Raw genomic sequence first — 19,943 nt, 5'->3', positions numbered from 1 at the left:
TTGAATCCAACGAAACTGATAGCAATGTTTAAGCTTCAATTCAAAGAGTTACTTCAAGTAGTAGAACTCTCGTATCTGAGGGCTGAGGTGAGGAGGCTAAAGAAGCCTTCTTTCAAATGATGAATGAATGGTTCACTGATTTCTTAAGAACAAACACGGTTGTACAACAACCTCCACCCCCTCTTGTCTCTCAATCGGTTCTCGATATGCCACAAGGTACAGAACTTGTTAGAACTGGTAAGCCTTCGATAGATAAAATCCGTAAATCTGGGGCAGAAGAATTCAGAGCTACTGCTGAAGATGATCTTAAAAGGGCTAAATTCTGGCTAGAGAACACCATTAGGGTTCTGGATGAATTATCTTGCACACTAGCTGAATGTTTGAAGTGTGTTGTATCCCTGCTAAAAGATTTGACTTATCAATGGTGGAATACACTGGTTTCTATTGTATCGAGGTAGAGTGTTACATGGGAAGTTTTCCAAAAAGAATTCAAAAAGAAATATATCAGTCAAAGATTCCTTGATCAGAAACGGAAGGAATTTTTAGAGCTTAAATAGGGGAATATGACTATATCTGAGTATGAGTGGGAATTCGTTCGGTTAAGTAAATATGCCAGAGAATGTATCCCAACTAAAGTTGCAATATGTAAGCGATTTGAAGAAGGATTAAATGAAGATATCAAGTTATTAGTTAGGATTCTGGAATTAAAAGAATTTGTAGTACTGGTTGACCGAGCACATAAAGCCGAAGAACTATGTAAAGAAAAGAGACAGGCTGAGATGGAAACCAAAACTTCAAGTAAAAGATTTATGGGAAAATCACAACAGTCGGCTTTAAGGAAATCAAAGAAATATCATGATTGTTCTACCACATTTGTGGGGTATTCTAGGAGAGACCGAGGTGCTCAACGTTCTAATCCGAGATCTCCGATCCCATTTGTAGCAAGTGCAGGAAGTGTTGGAAACCCCAAACCTAGATGCAAACATTGTAATAAATTGCATTTTAATGAGTGTTGCATGAGAAGCAGAGCCTACTTTAGATGTGGTTCTTTTGACCACTATCTCAGAGACTGCCAAGAAAGGCCTAAAAAGGATATTATTCAGGCTTCAAGGCTGAGTAAACCCCACCTCGAGAGGTAAACCACCTCGTAACCTTGGCAATTTTAGTAGTAGTCGAAGTACGGGAAAAGGTACAGCCGTCAAGTCTGAAGCACGAGCACTGGCAAAGACATATGTTATTTGTGCACGTGAGGATGCCTCTACACCCGATGTTATTACTGGTATTTTTTCTCTTCTTGATATTGATATAACTGCTTTAATTGATCCTGTTTCAACTTATTCATAAATCTGCATGAATTTAGTGTCTATTAAAAATTTACCTGTCGAGTCCACTAAATTCGTGGTTAAAGTTTCAAACCCCTTGGACTAGTGTGCGATGGTGGATAAAATTTGCAAGAATTATCCATTAATGATACGAGGTTATTGTTTCTTGACTGATTTGATGTTGTTACCATTTGATGAGTTTGATGTGATTTTGGGTATGGACTGGTTAACTCAGCATGATGCCTTGGTAAATTGTAAACAGAAATATATTGTGTTAAAATGTCAGAATGGTGAGTTACTCCGTATTGAATCTGATAAAATGGATGGGTTGTCTAATGTGATCTCAACTATATCAGTAGAAAAATATATCAGATAAGGTATGATGCTTATCTTGCTTATGTGATGGACACTAAAGTATCTGAGCCAAAGATTAAGTTAGTGCCAATAGTTTGTGAGTTTCCAGATGTATTTCCAGAGGAGTTACCTGGATTACCACCGGTTAGAGAAGTAGAATTTCTATAGATCTTGTTCTGGGAACAACACTGATATCTATAGCACCTTACAGAATGGACCTTATAGAGTTAAAAGAATTAAAAGTACAGTTGAAAGAACTGACTGACAGAGGTTTTGCTCGACCTAGTTCTTCATCTTGAGGTGCACCAATTCTATTTGTTAAGAAGAAAGATGGATATCTGAGATTGTGTATTGATTATCAGAAACCCAATAAAGTTACAATCAAGAACAAGTATCCACTACCTTGTATTGACGACTTGTTCGATCAGTTGAAAGGTCCCACTATATTTTCAAAGATTGATCTCCGTTCTGGTTACTATCAGTTAGGGTGACAGACTCGGATGTACCAAAAATAGCCTTCAGAACCAGGTATAGGCATTATGAATTCCTTGTATTGCCATTTGGCTTAAGAAATACACCTATAGGGTTTATGGATTTGATGAATAGAATTTTTAGACCGTATATGGATAAATTTGTGGTAGTATTCATCAATGATATTCAGGTATATTCTCGAAATGAAAATGAACATACTGATCATTTAAGAATTGTTCTGCAAACACTACATGAGAAACAATTATATGCTAAATTCAGTAAATGTGAATTATGGCTTCTGGAAGTTTGTTTTCTTGAACATATAGTATCTACTGAAGGCATCAGAATGGACCCGAATAAAATTTCAGCAATTATTAATTGGAAACCACTGAAAAATATGTCTGAAGTAAGAAGTTTTTCGGGATTAGCAGGAAATTATCGGAGGTTTGTAAAAGGATTTTCTATGATAGCTTCGCCAATGACACAGTTGTTGCAGAAAGATGTGAAATTTGAATGGACCAATAAATGTCAGCAGAGTTTTGACAGAAAAGCCTTGTTGCCTGAAGCACCAGTTCTAGTTCAGCTTGAACCGGGTAAGGAATTTGTAATATACAGTGATGCATCATTGAATGGTTTAGGCTGTATTTTGATGAAAGAAGATAAAGTAATAGCTTATGCATCTAAACAACTAAAACCACATGAAAAGAAATACCGATACATAACCTGGAATTAGCAGCTATAGTATTTTCTTTGAAAATTTAGCGACATTACTTGTTTGGTGAAAAATGTCATTTATTCACTTATCATAAGAGTTTAAAGTATCTGGTGTCGTAGAAAGACTTGAATCTGAGGCAATGCAGGTGCCTTGAACTGTTAAAAGATTATGCTTTAGTAATTAATTATCATCAGGGAAAAGCAAATGTAGTTGCATATGCTTTGGGTAGAAAGTCTTTGTTTGCTTTGCGAGTGATGAATACTCGATTATCATTGTCTGTTGATGGTTCAATTTTAGCTTAATTAAAAGCTAAACCAACATTTATACAGCAGTTTTGTGAAGCTTACAGAAATGATGATTAGTTGAAAGCTAAACGGGTACATTGTGAGACGATTTTTGATTCAGAATTTCAGATTGGACATGATGATTGTCTGTTGTTAAGAGAAAGAATATTTGTACCGAAGAATTTAGAGCTTATACAAAAGATATTGCACGAAGCTCATAATGGTTCTATGTCTGTTCATCCGGGAAGTAATGAAATGTACAATGATTTGAGAAAGATGTACTGGAGGTAGGGAATGAAACGTGACATTTTTGAATTTGTATCTAGATGTTTGATATGTCAGCAAGTTAAAGCTGAACATTAGGTACCTTCAGGATTATTACAGCCAGTGGCGATACTGGAATGGAAATGGTAAAAAGTTACTATGGACTTTGTATCAGGTTATCCCTATCTCCGAAAAATAAATATGCCATTTGGGTAATCATCGACCATTTAACAAAGTCTGCACCTTTATTCCAGTACGTATGGATTTTTCCCTAGATAGATTGGCTGAGTTATATGTAACATCCCAAAATAGGGCCTAAACGAAACAGTGGCTGCGAAACCATGAATCCAAGATAGAAAAGTTTATTCCAATTAATTTTTGTAATTTATCGAGTGATTAGATGCATGTGTTAGAGTATTGATGGAAAATTTTATAGATAGCATGCTTAATTTGCCTACTAGGGCTTAATTGCAAAAGTTGATAAATATGAGTTTTAGATGCTAAAGGATTAAATTGAAGAGTATAATTGAAGTAGAGGTCCATAAATGCTAATTATACCATTAGGTTTTCATGCACAAAAATGGACATACATAGATAAAAAAAAACTAAAGTTTTAATGAAGGGTATTTTAGTCATTTGGTAATTAAAAGATTAAAAAAGGGAAAAATATGGCAAAATGTTCCCATCTTCGTCATTAGGCCAAAATTTCAAGGGTTCTTCATAGCTAGGGTTTTTTCAACCTTCCATGCTTCATAGTAACTGATCCCAAGCCCCATTTTTAATGTTCTTTACGTTTTTGAAGTCCCTGTAACTTGATTTAGCTTATTCTAGCAATAATTTAACCTAAGGTTCATATTTGAAAAAGTACCCATTGGTGAAATGTGTTTATTTTGATGTTTTATGGTAGAATATGAAGCTTGAAATTATGTTAAATGACTTGAGCTAAGCGATTTTAAGCGAAAACGAGTAAAACGACATAATCGGTAAAAATACCTAATGTTCATAAGTACATGTTAGAGTGGGAATTTGATGTTTTTGTAGGTAAATAAATGATCAGCATGTCATAAAACATAATAATTAGGGATAAAGTTTCATTTCCGAGCCTTGGGGAAAAAGTGTAAATATGTAAAAATTTAGGGGCAAAATTATAATTTTTCCAAAGTTAGAGTTAAAGACTGTTTTGATAAATGCGAATATTAAATAATTTAGATTTGCTATTATAGATCAAGAAGAACGAAATTCAGGGTTAGACCGAGGAAAGAAAAAGGTTGAGGACTAAATTAAAATATTTGATCTTATTTTGTATCGATGTAAGTTTGCGGTAAATAAATGCAATGTTTTATTATTTATAATTAATGATGTTATTTTTCAGCATCTATATATTTATTTTGTAAATTTATTCCTTGATGATTCAAGTAAGAATTGATGGAGAAATGATACTTAAAAGTCCCAGTTGAACCTTAGGAATGTGTAGGATAAAAATGTCATGACATTAGGGTTTAAGGATACCAAGTAAGACCATACCAAGGCATGAAATTGATAAGTTTTACAAGGAAAGGAAATCATGTAAGACCATTTCAAGACATGGCATTGATAAACTACTATAAGGCAAAGATCTCATATAAGACCATGCCAAGGCATGGCAATGGTGAATTCATAAGGCAAGGATACCACGTAAGACCATGTCAAGACATGGCAATGGTAAATTTAAAAAGGAAAGGTACCCATGTATCCTTAGTATTCCAAATGGTTCAAGGAAAAATTCAAAGAGTGTACCAAAGGGAAGGTAAGATAAGTCCATGTTCGAAAGGTTTAGGTTATCTTGATAATTCATTTAGAATGTTGTTATTTATTTACATGCAAACTTACTAGACTTTATGCTTACTCCCTTTATTTTCTCTCTTTTTATAGTATCGCAAAGCCAAATTAGAAAATCATAAGGGCGTTGGAGATTGCCTCACACTATCAACGAGCTATCTCTGTATTTTGTGACTAGAAATACTTTAAGTTATGGCATGTATAGGGACTGGGGTATTTTGTGTGTATGTCCTTATGATATGATTAAAGAATGATATGTGAATACTTGGTAATGATTAGCTTATGATATAGCTAAATAAGAACATGTTTTGGTATTATATATGCCTAAATGAGGTTTGATGCAAAGAAATTATGAAAGAGTAAGAGTTGGCCATGGAACAGTTAGGAAACAACAGCAGTGACGTGGTTTTGAAAAATCACTAAAAATTGTGGAAATGGAATTAAATGGTGAATGGGATATATAATTAAATCTTATTGAGTTTATTTTCATAGGAAAGAAATAGAGCAAGCAAAGGAAGTCTATATTCTGAGATATTTAAATTTTTGTAAGACTGGTTCTGAGTGACTTCGTGATCCCCTGTTCAAACTTTGGAAAATCACTAGAAATTTTACATAAATACTTATAAGTCATAGTTTATATTTCTAGATTCCTTAGGGAGCCTATTTTCATTAGAAACAAACGAAAACATTATACGACTTCTGTATAATGAGATAATATATTTTTAGTGAAGAGAGGTCAGGTTAAACTGCAAAATAGGGGGAAATTTAATGAATAAAATGTATTAATTGGCCAAACCAAAAATTATGGAAAACTTATAGTAAGAATATATATGAGTCTAGTTTCAGAGAAAATTTACGGATTTAAATTTCAAGTTTTGTAACTCGAGTTATAATTAATTTAGTGATTGTTACGCAGATGGACAGTTTTATTATGAATAGTGAAATAAATTGTTTTCATTTGTGTAAGTAATCGGAAAATTTTTAATGTTCCTGGTTTAGTCCCGAACCGTTCCAATTGCACGTTTTAGGGTCTTAAGGGCCCTTTTGAGGGATTTATTGGATGAATGTGAGTGAATTAATTATTTTTAAAAGTAAATTTTTTTATGCCCCGAACAAGTAAGATAAGTCTGGTAACGCCTCGTGCTCGACTCTGGCGACAGTCTCGGGTAAGGGGTGTTACATTTATTGGTATTAGAGCAAGATTTTTGTTGGTTCTCGAAATATTCAGTATGAGTAAGAGTCTAGCTATGCATGCCATATTTATATTTTGATAGTGTGACGACCCCTGACGATTTTAAAATCTTTTTCATTTATAGTTGTGGATCCTGAACGAGTTGGTACAGATGATGTAGAAAGTAACGCGCCCGCTCCCGCAGAAGGGATGGTGCCACCAGATAGTAGTGAAAGGCCCGTTACATTTAGTCAGGGAGGAGGGGCTCGAGAAGTCTTCTTTCAAGCTATGAATGAATGGTTTGTCGAGTTCGTTCGTACGAATCTGGCTGTTAGACCTCCACCCCCTCATGATCCTCAGACTACCCATGTAACTTCCCCAGTCACAGATACAGTCAGAAGAGAGAAGCCACCAATTGATAAAATTAGAAAACAAGGGGCCAAAGAGTTTCAGGCTACTAAAGATGATGATGCAGAGAAAGCTGAATTTTGGCTCGAGAAGACTATCAAGGTCTTTGATAAGTTATCCTGCACATTTGAAGAGTGCATGCAGTGTGTTGTATCACTTTTATGAGACTCGGCCTACCATTGGCGGAAGACACTTGTGCCAGTAGTACCGAAGAGAGGATTACTTGGGATATCTTTCAGGAGGAGTTCTGTAAAAAATACATTAGTCAGAGGTTCATCGACCATAAAAGAAAAGAATTCCTTGAACTAAAGCAAGGTAAGATGACAATGACTGAATATGAACGTGAATTTGTCAGACTCAGTAATTATGCTCGAGAGTGTGTGTCTACTGAAGCTATTATGGGCAAGAGATTTGAAGATGGGCTCAATGATGCTATTCGGCTGTCAATCGGTGTTTTAGAAATAAAAGAGTTCGTCATTTTAGTTGAAAGAGATTGTAAGGCAGAGGAGTTGCTGAAAGGAAAGGGTAAAGTTGAAATTGAGATGCAAGACACGAAGAAAAGATAGATGAGCAAGTCATTTCAGTCTACATCTAAGAGGCCTAGAGAGTTCTCTACGAGATCTAATTTTTCAGTAGGGTATTCTAGCCGAAACAGAGGTAGAAGATTTATGGGTCAGAAAGCTCAGACCACTTCAATTGCGAGTGTTGGTAGTATTCAGCCTGATAGACCGGAGTGTCCTCAATAAGGTTGACGTCATCCAGGTCAATGTTGAGCAACTGAGACTGGTTGTTTCCGATATGGTGCATCCGATCATTTTATTCGAGAGTGTCCTGAGATGGTTAAAAGAGAAGTAATACCGAGTGTAAGATCAGGCAATGCCCCCATTAGAGGCATACCTCAGAGAAGTTTGAGAATAGGGGCAGGTAGAGGTGCATCTAGAGATTCAGCAGTAAGACCAGATGTTAGAGCACTGCAGGGACCTATGCTATTCGTGCTTGTGAAGAGGCATCCTCCCCCGATGTAATTACGGGTACATTTTCTCTTCATGATGTTAATGTTATTGCTTTGATTGATCCGAGTTCGACCCATTCCTATGTTTTCATGAAATTGATGCCTACTATGAGCATGTCTATAGAGTCTATGGGATTTGTGATTAAAGTATCAAATCCATTGGGTCAGTATGTATTAGTAGACAAAGTATGTAAAAATTGCCCTTTGATGATTAGAGGTTACTGTTTTTCGGCCGATCTCATGCTATTTCCATTTGATGAGTTTGATGTGATTCTTGGTATGGATTGGTTAACTGCGCATGACATGATAGTGAATTGTGGAAAGAAATTCATTGAGTTGAAATGTGAAAATGGTGAAATTCTTCGGGTTAATTTAGATAAGTCAGATAGTTCAATTGTCATGATTTCTGTTATGTTTTCTCAGAAATGCTTGAGAAAAGGATATGAAGCTTATCTTGCTTTTGTGTTGAATACTAAAGATCGAGAGTTGAAAATTGAATCAGTTTCTATGGTATGTGAGTTCTCTGATGTTTTTCCGGAAGAACTACCAAGTTTGCCTCCTATCAGAGAAGTTGAGTTTGGTATTGGATTGGTTCCGAGCACAACACTCATTTCTATTGCTCCTTATAGAATAACTCCAATGGAATTGAGGGAATTGAAAGTTTAGTTGCAGGAACTAACAGAGAAAGGCTTTGCAAGACCTAGTTGTTCACCATGGGGTGCACCAGTGCTCTTTGTGAAAAAGAAAGATGATTGGATGAGATTGTGTATAGATTATCGGCAGCTTAACAAGGTGACTATTAAGAACAAGTATCCACAGCCTAGAATTGACGATTTTTTAATCAATTGAAGGGAGCTACTGTGTTCTCCAAGATAGATTTGAGATTCAGATATTATCAATTGCGAGTTAAAGAGTCAGATGTTTTGAAGACTACTTTTCGGACTAGGTATGGCCATTATGAGTTCTTTGTGATGCCATTTGGCTTGACTAATGCTCCTGCCATTTTCATGGACTTAATGAATCGAATTTTCAGACCTTGGATAAATTTGTAGTTGTGTTCATTGATGATATCTTGATTTATTCTCATGATAAGACTGAGCATTTAGAGCATTTGAGAACAGTTTTACAGACTTTGAGAGATAATCAGCTTTATGCCAAGTTTAGCAAAAGTGAGTTCTGGTTACGAGAGGTTAGTTTTCTTGGACATATAGTCTCAAGTGAAGGTGTTAGAGTTGATCCGAGCAAGATTTCAACTATTGTTGATTGGAAACCTCCCAAGAATGTATTAGTGGTCAGAAGTTTTCTTGGTCTCATCGGTTATTATAGACGATTTGTAGAGGAATTTTCTATGATAGCTACTCCATTGACAAGATTGCTATAGAAAGATGTCAAGTTTGAATGGACTGAAAAGTGTCAGCAGAGTTTTGACAAGTTAAAGGCATTATTGACTGAAGCTCCTGTCTTAGTACAACTAGAACCGGGTAAAGAGTTTGTGATTTACAGTGATGCATCCTTGAATGGACTAGGTTGTGTACTTATGCAAGAAGGAAAGGTAATTGCTTATGCCTCTAGACAGCTAAAGCCACATGAAAAAAATTATCCAATACATGATTTAGAACTAGCTGCCATTGTATTTGCATTGAAAATCTAGATAAATCACTTGTATGGTGAGAAGTTCCGAATATTTACTAATCATAAAAGTTTGAAATACTTGATGACTCAGAAAGATTTGAACTTGAGGCAAAGAAGATGGCTACAGTTGATTAAAGATTATGAAGTAGTGATCGATTATCACTTGGGTAAGGTAAATGTAGTTGCTGATGCTTTGGGTAGAAAATCTTTATTTGCATTAAGAGTTTTGAACACTAGTTTAACCTTATCAGATGATGGTTCTATCTTAGCCGAATTAAGAGCTAAGCTAATGTTTCTTGAAGAAATTTGTGAAGTTCAGAAAGATGACAGTGAGTTGCAAGCCAAAAGAGCTCAGTGTGAGTCGGGTATAGAGTCAGATTTTCAGATCAGTTTTGATGGTTGTTTAATGTTCAGAAATCGGATATGTGTACCAAAGAATGATGAGCTTATTCGAAAGATTTTAGAGGAAGCACATAGCAATTCTTTATCTATTCATCCAGGTAGTACAAAGATGTATAATGATCTGAAGAAAAAGTACTGGTGGGTAGGAATGAAGAGAGATATCTCAGAGTTTGTTTCTAGATGCTTGATCTGTCAGCAGGTAAAAGCCGAGCATCAGGTAACTTTAGGTTTATTGCAGCCTGTGTTAGTTCCTAAGTGGAAATGGGACCGAGTTGCCATTGATTTTGTGATAAGATTGCCGTTGACACCGAGAAAAAAAGATGCAGTATGGGTTGTGATTGATAAGCTAACAAATTCGGCTCATTTTATTCCAGTTCGTATAGATTATTCACTTGAAAATTTGGCCGAGTTGTATATTTCAGAGATAGTCAGACTACATGGAGTACCGTTATTGATTATTTCAAATAGAGACCCAAGATTCACTTCGCGATTTTGGAAGAAGTTCCAGGAAGCTTTGTGTAACACCCCCTACCTGTATCTATTGTCGGAATAGGTACGAGGCATTACCGGAGTTTACTGAATATTTTTAGATAATTCTGAGTCATTTATTATTCATATTTTGAAAATAATCATAACGTCTCTCTATTGGGCCCTCGAAGCCCCAAACATACATTAAAAACCAACCGAAATTAAATCGGGATCATAAAAAAATTTCGCAAAATCTTAAATTTTATTTTTATCTAAGTACTTACCATTTCAATGCTTCTTATAATTAAACATGTTACCATTTCAATCAATAGCTTGGCACTTGTCTAAGCGTCAAACAACATCATTGTTAGTATACTTGCACATATTTCATATAAATTCAACATTGATATACTTATTTTCTCGACATGTCACACTTGAGTTTAATAATTGTCTTTACTTACATAATTTCCTTGTATCAACATATCAGAGATAATAATATGTACATGTCATGAAACATATCATTCTCTTACCGCTTCTTCATAAGTATATATCAATCATTTCATTATATCAATATTTCATGCTCCATCATTTCCATATATTTTATGCATATTTATTCCGGTAAAGTTTATATCAAACTTACCATGTTTATAAAATTTTATTCATACTATAATTCGATTTATAAAATTTTTGGTGATTTTTCAAAATTAGACTACTGCTGCTGTCCAGAACTGTTTTAGTGCAAGATATTAATTACCATATTTATAACATCCTTATTTTCTTTTTCTACACTATTTCTCATCACTTTCTCTTATTTTCTCTTGACTAACATGACAAGAACATAAGACCATATATAAGAAAACTCTAAATCAACATCAATTCCATGCTTTTTCAACAATATTAAACTTAAAAATATATTGAAATCTTAATGTTCTTACCTTTTCTTATTGACTTCAATCTTTAACTTGATTTTTCTCTCTCCTCCAGTTTCTATTTCTTGAATCCAACTTGATATTCTTGCTCCCCATCATCTCCTTTCTATCTTTCTCTCTTGATGGCTATGGAAATTCTTTCAATTTTTAGGTGAAAATAATGAATTTTTGGTGGAAGAACTAAATTGTAAAGAAAGAAAACTTATTTTCTTCTTCTTCTCTTACGTTGGTTTACATGGGAAAGGAAAGATGATGATAATTCTTCATCTTTCCTTCCTTTTATACTAAATAAATAATAATATAATAATAAATATCTCATAAAAATATTAATAAAATAATATTTATCTAATTAATTAATTTAAAATATCATCAAAATAATCATTACATTCTAGAATTCTCTCTCTTACTAATTGACCATTTTGCCCTTCATGATCTTTTAGAATTCCATCCTTGAGTCATCACTTAATTTGGTAAAATTGTGATTTAGTCCCTCATAATTTTCACCTATTCAATTTGGTCCGAATTCATCAATTTTTCTTGGTTTTTAGATCATTCCACCCTTAAAATATTTGCACCATTAGTCCTTCAACTTTTTTATATTTACACTTAAACCCTTAAATTTTAAGTATTTACTCTTGTGCAACAAGACTTTTCTCATCTTTGCAATTTAGTCCTTTCTTGAATTAATATATCATAATATTCTTCCCAATATTGACATAACTCAAAATTTCCCTTTTTGTCACTTTATTTCCTTATTTTACTATATCACAGATAATATTTTACTGTAAAAGTTTTCGGGGTATTACACTTTGGGCACAAAGTTGAGTTTTAGTACAGCTTTCCATCCTCAGACCGATGGTCAGTTAGAGAGAGTTATTCAGATACTTGAGGATACGCTCAGATGTTGTGTCTTAGAATTTCAAGGTAGTTGGGAGAAATATTTACCGTTGGTAGAGTTTGCTTATAATAATAGTTACCAGTCGAGTTTGAAAATGGCACCTTATGAAACTTTGTATGGACGTAAATGTCGCACACCATTGTATTGGACAGAGCTTAAAGAAAATCAGATTTACAGGGTTGATTTAGTTAAAGAAACTGAAGAGAAAGTGAAAGTTATCAGAGATTTCTTGAAAGCAGCTTTAGATAGACAGAAGTCTTATGCAAACTTAAAATGAAAAGAGATTGAGTATCAATTTGGTGACAAAGTGTTCTTGAAAGTATCCCCATGGAAGAAAGTCTTTAGATTTGGCAAGAAAGGCAAACTAAGTCCACGCTTTATTGGACTGTTTGAGGTGATTGAAAGAGTTGGACCATTAGCGTATCGGTTAACTTTGCCACCAGAGTTAGAGAAGATTCATGATGTGTTCCATGTGTCCATGTTACGTCATTACTGTTCTAATCCTTCACATGTGATTTCACAGAGGTTGAGATTTAGTAAGATATAACTTATGGTGAATAACCGACAAAGATTTTAGCTCGAGAGGTCAAGCAACTAAGGAACAAAAGTATTGAACTTGTGAAAGTACTATGGAATAGGCATGGGGTAGAAGAGGCTACATGGGAGCTGAAGAGGTTATTCGAAAACAATATCCAAATCTTTTCACAGGTAAGATTTTCGAGGACGAACATCCCTAAAGGGGGGAGAAATGTAGCATCCCAAAATTGAGTCTAAACAGAACAGTGGTTGCAAAACCATGAATTCGAGATAGAAAAGTTTATTCTAATTAATTTTTATAATTTACCGAGTGATTAGATGCATGTGTTAGAGTATCGATGGAAAATTTTATAGATAGCATGCTTAATTTTTGCCTACTAGGGCTTAATTGAAAAAGTTGATAAATATGAATTTTAGATGCTAAAGAATTAAATTGAAGAGTATAATTGAAGTAGAAGTCCTTAAATGGTAATTAGACCATTAGGTTTTCATGGACAAAAATGGACATACATAGATAAAAATAACTAAAGTTTTAATGAAGGGTATTTTAGTCATTTGGTAATTAAAAGATTAAAAAAGGGAAAATATGGAAAAATGTGCCAATCTTCTTCATTAGGCCAAAATTTCAAGGGTTCTTCATAGCTAGGGTTTTGTCAACCTTCCAAGCTTCATAGTAAGTGATTCCAAGCCCCGTTTTTAATGTTCTTTACGTTTTTTAAGTCCCTGTAACTTGATTTAGCTTATTCTAGCAATAATTTAACCTAGTGTTCATATTTGGAAAAATACCCATTAGTGACATGTGTTTATTTTGATGTTTTATGGTAGAATATGAAGCTTGAAATTATGTTAAATGACTTGAGCTAAGCGATTTTAAGTGAAAACGAGTAAAACGACATAATCAGTAAAAATACCTAATGGTCATAAGTACATGTTAAAGTGGGAATTTGATGTTGTCGTAGGTAAATAAATGATAAGCATGTCATAAAACATAAGAATTAGGGATAAAGTTTCATTTCCGAGCTTTAGGGCAAAAGTGTAATATGCAAAAGTTTAGAGGCAAAATTGTAATTTTTCCAAAGTTAGAGTTAAGAACTGTTTTGATAAATGTGAATATTAAATAAGTTAAATTTGCTATTATAGATCAAGAAGAACGAAATTCGGGGTTAGACCGAGGAAAGAAAAAGGTTTAGGACTAAATCAAAATATTTGATCGTATTTTGTATCGATGTAAGTTTGCGGTAAATAAATGCAATGTTTTATTATTTATAATTAATGATGTTATTTTTCAACATCTATATGTTTATTTTTTAAATTTATTACTTGATGATTCAAGTAAGAATTTATGGAGAAATGATATTTAAAAGTCCAGGTTGAACCTTAAGAATGTGTAAGATACAAATGTCATGACATTAGGGTTTAAGGATACCCAGTAAGACCATGCCAAGGCATGGCATTGGTAAGTTTTACAAGGCAAGGAAATCATATAAGACCATGTCAAGACATGGCATTGATAAACTACTATAAGGCAAAGATCCCATGTAAGACCATGCCAAGGCATGGCTATGGTGAGTTCATAATGCAAGGATACCACGTAAGACCATGTCAAGACATGGCAATGGTAAGTTTAAAAAGGAAAGGTACCCGTGTATCTTTAGTATTCCAAATGGTTCAACAGAAAATTCAAAGAGTGTACCAAAGGGAAGGTAAGATAAGTCCATGTTCGAAAGATTCAAGTTATCTTGATAATTCATTCAGAATGTTTTTATTTATTTACATGCAAACTTACTGAGCTTTATGCTTACTCCCTTTCTTTTCTCTCTTTTTATAGTATCGCAAATCCAACTTGAAAAATCGTAAGGGAATCGGAGATTGCTTCAGACTATCAACGAGCTACCTCGGTATTTTGTGACTAGAAATACTTTAAGTTATGGCATGTATAGGGACTTGGCTATTTTGTGTGTATGTCCTTATGATATGATTAAAGAATGGTATGTTAATACTTGGTAATGATTTGCTTATGATATAGCTAAATAAGAACATGTTTTGGTATTATGTATGCCTAAATGAGGTTTGATGCAAAGAAATTATGAAAGAGTAAGAGTTGGCCATGGGACAGTTAGGAAATAGTAGCACTGATATGGATTTGACAAATCACTAAAAATTGTAGAAATGGAATTAAATGGTGAATGAGATATATAATTAAAGCTTATTGAGTCTATTTTCATAGGAAAGAAATAGCATAAGAAAGGAAGTCTATATTCTAAGATATTTAAATTTTTGAAAGACTGGTTCCGAGTGACTTCGTGATCCCCCTGTTCCAACTTTGGAAAATCACTAGAAATGTTAAAAAAGGATTTATCAGTCATAGTTTATATTTATAGATTCTTTAGTGAGTCTATTTTCATTAGAAACAAACAGAAACATATACAATTTCTGTATAATGAGATAATCGATTTTCAGTGAAGAGAGGTCAGGTCCGCTGAATTGCAAAACAGGGGAACCTTTAATGAATAAACTGTATTAATTGGCCAAACCAAAAATTCTAGAAAAATTATGGTAAGAAGATATATGAGTCTAGTATCATGGAAAATTTATGGATTTAAATTTCGAGTTTCTTAACTTGAGTTGTAATTAATTTAGTGACTATTATGCAGATGGACATTTTTATTATGAATAGTGAAATAAATTGTTTTGATTTGTGTAAGTAGTTTTAATGTCCTCGGTTTGGTCCCTAACTATTCCAATTGCATGTTTTAGGGCCTCAAGGTCCTTTTTAGGTTTATTTGATGAATGTGAGCGAATTAAATTTTTTAAAGTAATTTTTTTATGCCCCGAACAAGTAAGATAAGTCTGGTAACGCCTCGTGCTAAACTCCGGCGAGGGTCTCGGGTAAGGGGTGTTACATTATATGTTTTTGAGATTGTCAGATTACAAGGTGTGCCAGTTTCTATTATTTCTGATAGGGATCCAAGGTTCACATCCCGATTCTGGAATAAATTACAAGAAGCTTTGGGTACTCAATTGCATTCCAGTACTGCATTCCATCCTCAGATAGATGGATAATCCAAACGTGTGATACAAATTCTAAAAGATATGCTTCGGTGTTGTATTTTAGAATTCGAAGGTAACTGGGAAAAGTATCTGCCTCTAATTGAATTTGCATATAATAATAGCTATCAGTCCAGCATTAAAATAGCATCGTATGAGGCTCTGTATGGTCGTAAATGTAGAACTTAGCTTATTGGACTAAGCTCAGTGAGAAAAATATACACGTAGTTGATTTGATTCGCGAAACTGAAGAAAAAGTGAAAGTGATTAGAGATAGTTTGAAAGCAACTTCTGATCGTCAAAAATCTTATACAGATCTTAAAAGAAAAGAAATAGAGTTTCAAGTTGGTGATAAGGTATTCTTGAAAGTATGACCTTGGAAGAAAGTTCTTCAGTTTGGCTGTAAAGACAAATTGAGTCCGCAATTTATTGGGTCGTATGAAGTTATTGAAAAAATCAGACCCGTTACATACCAATTGGCACCACCACCAGAACTTGACAAGATTCATAGTGTTTTCCACGTGTCTATGTTACGATGGTATAGGTTGGATCCTTCACATATTATCTCCCCGATAGAAGTTGAGATTCAGCCTAACATGACTTACAGTGAAGAACTGATCAGAATTCTAGCACGTGAAGTAAACGAATTGAGAAACAAAAAGGTAGCTTCAGTGAAAGTTCTCTGGCAACGACGTGGATTAGAAGAAGCTACCTGGGAACCAGAGGAAATAATGAGAAAGCAATATCCAAACCTCTTTACTAGTAAGATTTTCGAGGACGAAAATTATTAAGAGGGGAGAGTTGTAATAGCCTATTTTCAGTGCAATCGGAACGATGGCTTCGAGACCATAAATTCGAGGTCAGAAGAAAATTTATTTTAATATTATTTTATAGTCTTTGGTATGATAGAAATGTCGTATGAAAATTTTGGTAAGAAAAATTTTACCAATTATAAGTTTAATTGTTAGAAAGGATCAAATTGTATAAAGTGCAAAAGTTGAATTCTAGTAGCCAAAGGGATTACATAGCTATGGAATTCAAAATTTGATGTCCTTATAAGGTAAATAGACCATTAAAATAAGTTAGTAGATAATTATGATGATTCATCCATGAAAATTTAAGAAAATAAAATGACTAGATTAGAAAGTAAAAAAAATAAAAGATGATAATTAACTAAAAGACAAAATATCATCTTATTTCATCATCTTCCCCAAATTATTTTCATGGAAACCCTAGCTAAGAGAAAAGAATTCAAGCAAGCTTAATTGGGTAAGCATTCTTGTCCCGTTTTTAGTAATTTTTATATTTTCGAAATCATAATAACCTAATCTAGCTATTTTGGGGATTAATTTGCAAAGTTATCAAAGTATTAAAATTTTTCCATGGATGATTATGTTGAAAATTTGAAATTTATGGCAGAAAATGAAAGGTTGTTCATAGATAAACAATTACAAAGTGAATTTTGATGAAATTGTGATTTAGTGACTAAATTGTAAAAATATAAAATTTATGGAAAAATTCTGATTTTTGTGAAATACATGGACTGTTATTGTTATATGAAAAATTCGGCTAGGCTTGGAATAAGGGTTAAATTGCATGAATTTCATTTTCCAAGCCTAGGGATTAAATCGTCATTAATTAAAAAGTATATGGGCAAAATGGTAATTTTTCCTAGGATGTGAATTGAACTGAATTGGTTATGAATTGTATTAAATTGAGTTAAATTTACTTGTATAGGTCCAGATAACTCAAATACGAAGTTAGATCGTGGAAAAGAAAAAGTGTCAGATTAGTAGATTTCAAATATACGAACATTTGTCAAGGTAAGTTCGTGTAACTAAATTGTGTATATTTATATGTTTGAATTGAATATTGTATATGTAAATTGTACAAATGCTATTTGTATGAAATTGATTACATATCCGATAATGTCTGATAAATGATAATTTCTATTTGAATAAATGGAATTCGATGGATACAAAATTTTCCCGTATTGGTTGTGGTCCTGCATATATTGTAGACATACATAGCTCGAAAGAGCATCCCCTTGGAAGCCCTCTCGAGCTTCCCATTATATGGTTATTGCGAGCTTCCCGTTAATAGGTCTTTAGAGCATCCCGTATGGTTGTGATTCTGCATGTGTTGCAGACACACCCCAACTCTTATGAGCGTCCCGTTATATAGCTCTTCGTGAGCTTCCCGATTAAAGGCTATTTGTGAGCTTCCCGATATGGCCCGCTTGAACTTACCAATATATGGCTATCTGGAGCTTCCTGATTAATGAATTTTTGTAGCTACTCGTTATTGGCTCACATGAGCTTCCTAAATATGGTTCTTATGAGCTTCTCGTTATACAGCCCAGATAAGCTTCTCGTTACATGGCTCACATGAGGTTCTTGTTATATGGCTTGAGAGAGTGCTTCTCGATTATGTGCTTTAATGAGTACTCCCGAATATGAATTGATGAATTACAGTTTGTACACTTCAAGTGTACTACCTGTGTATCCATCGATATTTCTAATCAATTCAATGGGTAAACTTCTGACATGGAATAATCTGAACTTGATATGAATTATTATGGAAAAGCACATGATATATGGATATAAGATGTGGAAAGCTTATGTTTATGAAAATTATTACATGATGAGCTCATAATTGACTTTTGATGTTTATATGAAATGCATGACTAACAAGTTTCTTGAGATTATATGTGATTAGGCTAATTGCAAAGTTTCTTTGGATGAATTTTTGCATGCTTAATTTAATTGTAAATAAATGGTAAGTTAATTTCCCGTTATACGAACTTACTAAGCATCAAATGCTTACTCTATTCTATTTCCTCTGTTTTATAGAACTCGGAAGCTCGTGAAGGTTGGAAGCCGATTAGAGATACATCACACTATCCATTGACTCATTTCAGTATAAATAGCAAAATTTTCTTTGGGCATAATGGCATGTATAGGTTAATAGACTAATGTTGATAAATGAATGTTTTGGTTGTAACTAGCCGTTGGAATGGCTAGTGATGGCATGCTTTGATGTGTATATATATATATATATATGAGATTATATTGCGTTTGGTATGTATGTGCTTGGATTGGTTGGATTAGTATATTAGGTATAAACATGCTTAAATGATTATATGGTTAATTTGGTAAGTCGGATGCTTGAATAAATGTGATAATATATCATGTAAAGGACTTAGTTTTTTGCTTGACATGAAGGTTATAAATTGGCTTGGGATTATGTTTAAGTGTTAATTTAGGTGGAAGAAAAAGTTGGGCGAGAAACAAGGCTTAGAAATGACCTTATTTTGTCCACACAAGCATGTGTCTCAGTCGTGTGTGACACACGGCCTGGCACATGGGCATGTGTCTTGGCCGTGTGTCCCCTATATATTTTTAATTGCAAAATAGAATGCTCAGGTATTTTCACACGGGTAGAGACATGGGCGTGTGTGTAAGCCGTGTGTGGCACACGGCTTGGCACACGGGCGTGTGGCTTGGCCATGTAGCCCTTGGACCTAATTAATGTAAATTAGAATGTTCACACAGCCTAGCACACGGGCATGTGGCTTGGCCGTATGACCCAAGTCAGTAACCACCCTAATTTGGACATGGGCTGGGATATGGCCGTGTGTCCCTATTTCGAATGTCCACGCGACTTGAGACATGGGCATGTCTCTTGATCGTGTGTGGCACACGGCCTGACCATATGGGTGTGTCTCTCGACTGTGTGTGGCAAACGGCCTGACCAAATGGACGTGTGTACCCTGCACCTAGATTATTCCTGGCTTATTTCTATTGCATATTTTGGGCCTCGAGGGTTCATATAAGGGACAATATGATTATTTATGATTGATTACTGATATAAATGAGAAATGATATGAAATATTTTTATTTGATCTATTTATTCCGGTAATGCTTCGTAACCCTGTTCCAGCAACGGATACATAGCACTACGGTGTTACAGGAATCATAGCACTGTGGAAGCCATTTGGGAACCTGAGGACTTGCTTCAACAGCAATATATGCATCTGTTTCAATTAAGGAAATTTTAAGGCCAAAATTTTTTATAGGGGGAGAGTTGTAACGCCCCAATTTTTTTAAGATATATTTTGTTTTGTTAAATTTTGTTGAAGTAAGTGATTTGCTCTATCGGGTAGGTGTTTTGGTAAGTGTTTAAGGTTGCTGGTTTGAATCCCTGTGAG

This window comes from Gossypium arboreum, chromosome 1 (assembly GCF_025698485.1).
Source record: "Gossypium arboreum isolate Shixiya-1 chromosome 1, ASM2569848v2, whole genome shotgun sequence".
In the NCBI taxonomy this organism is placed as follows: domain Eukaryota; kingdom Viridiplantae; phylum Streptophyta; class Magnoliopsida; order Malvales; family Malvaceae; genus Gossypium; species Gossypium arboreum.
This window is presented reverse-complemented; position numbering follows the sequence as displayed.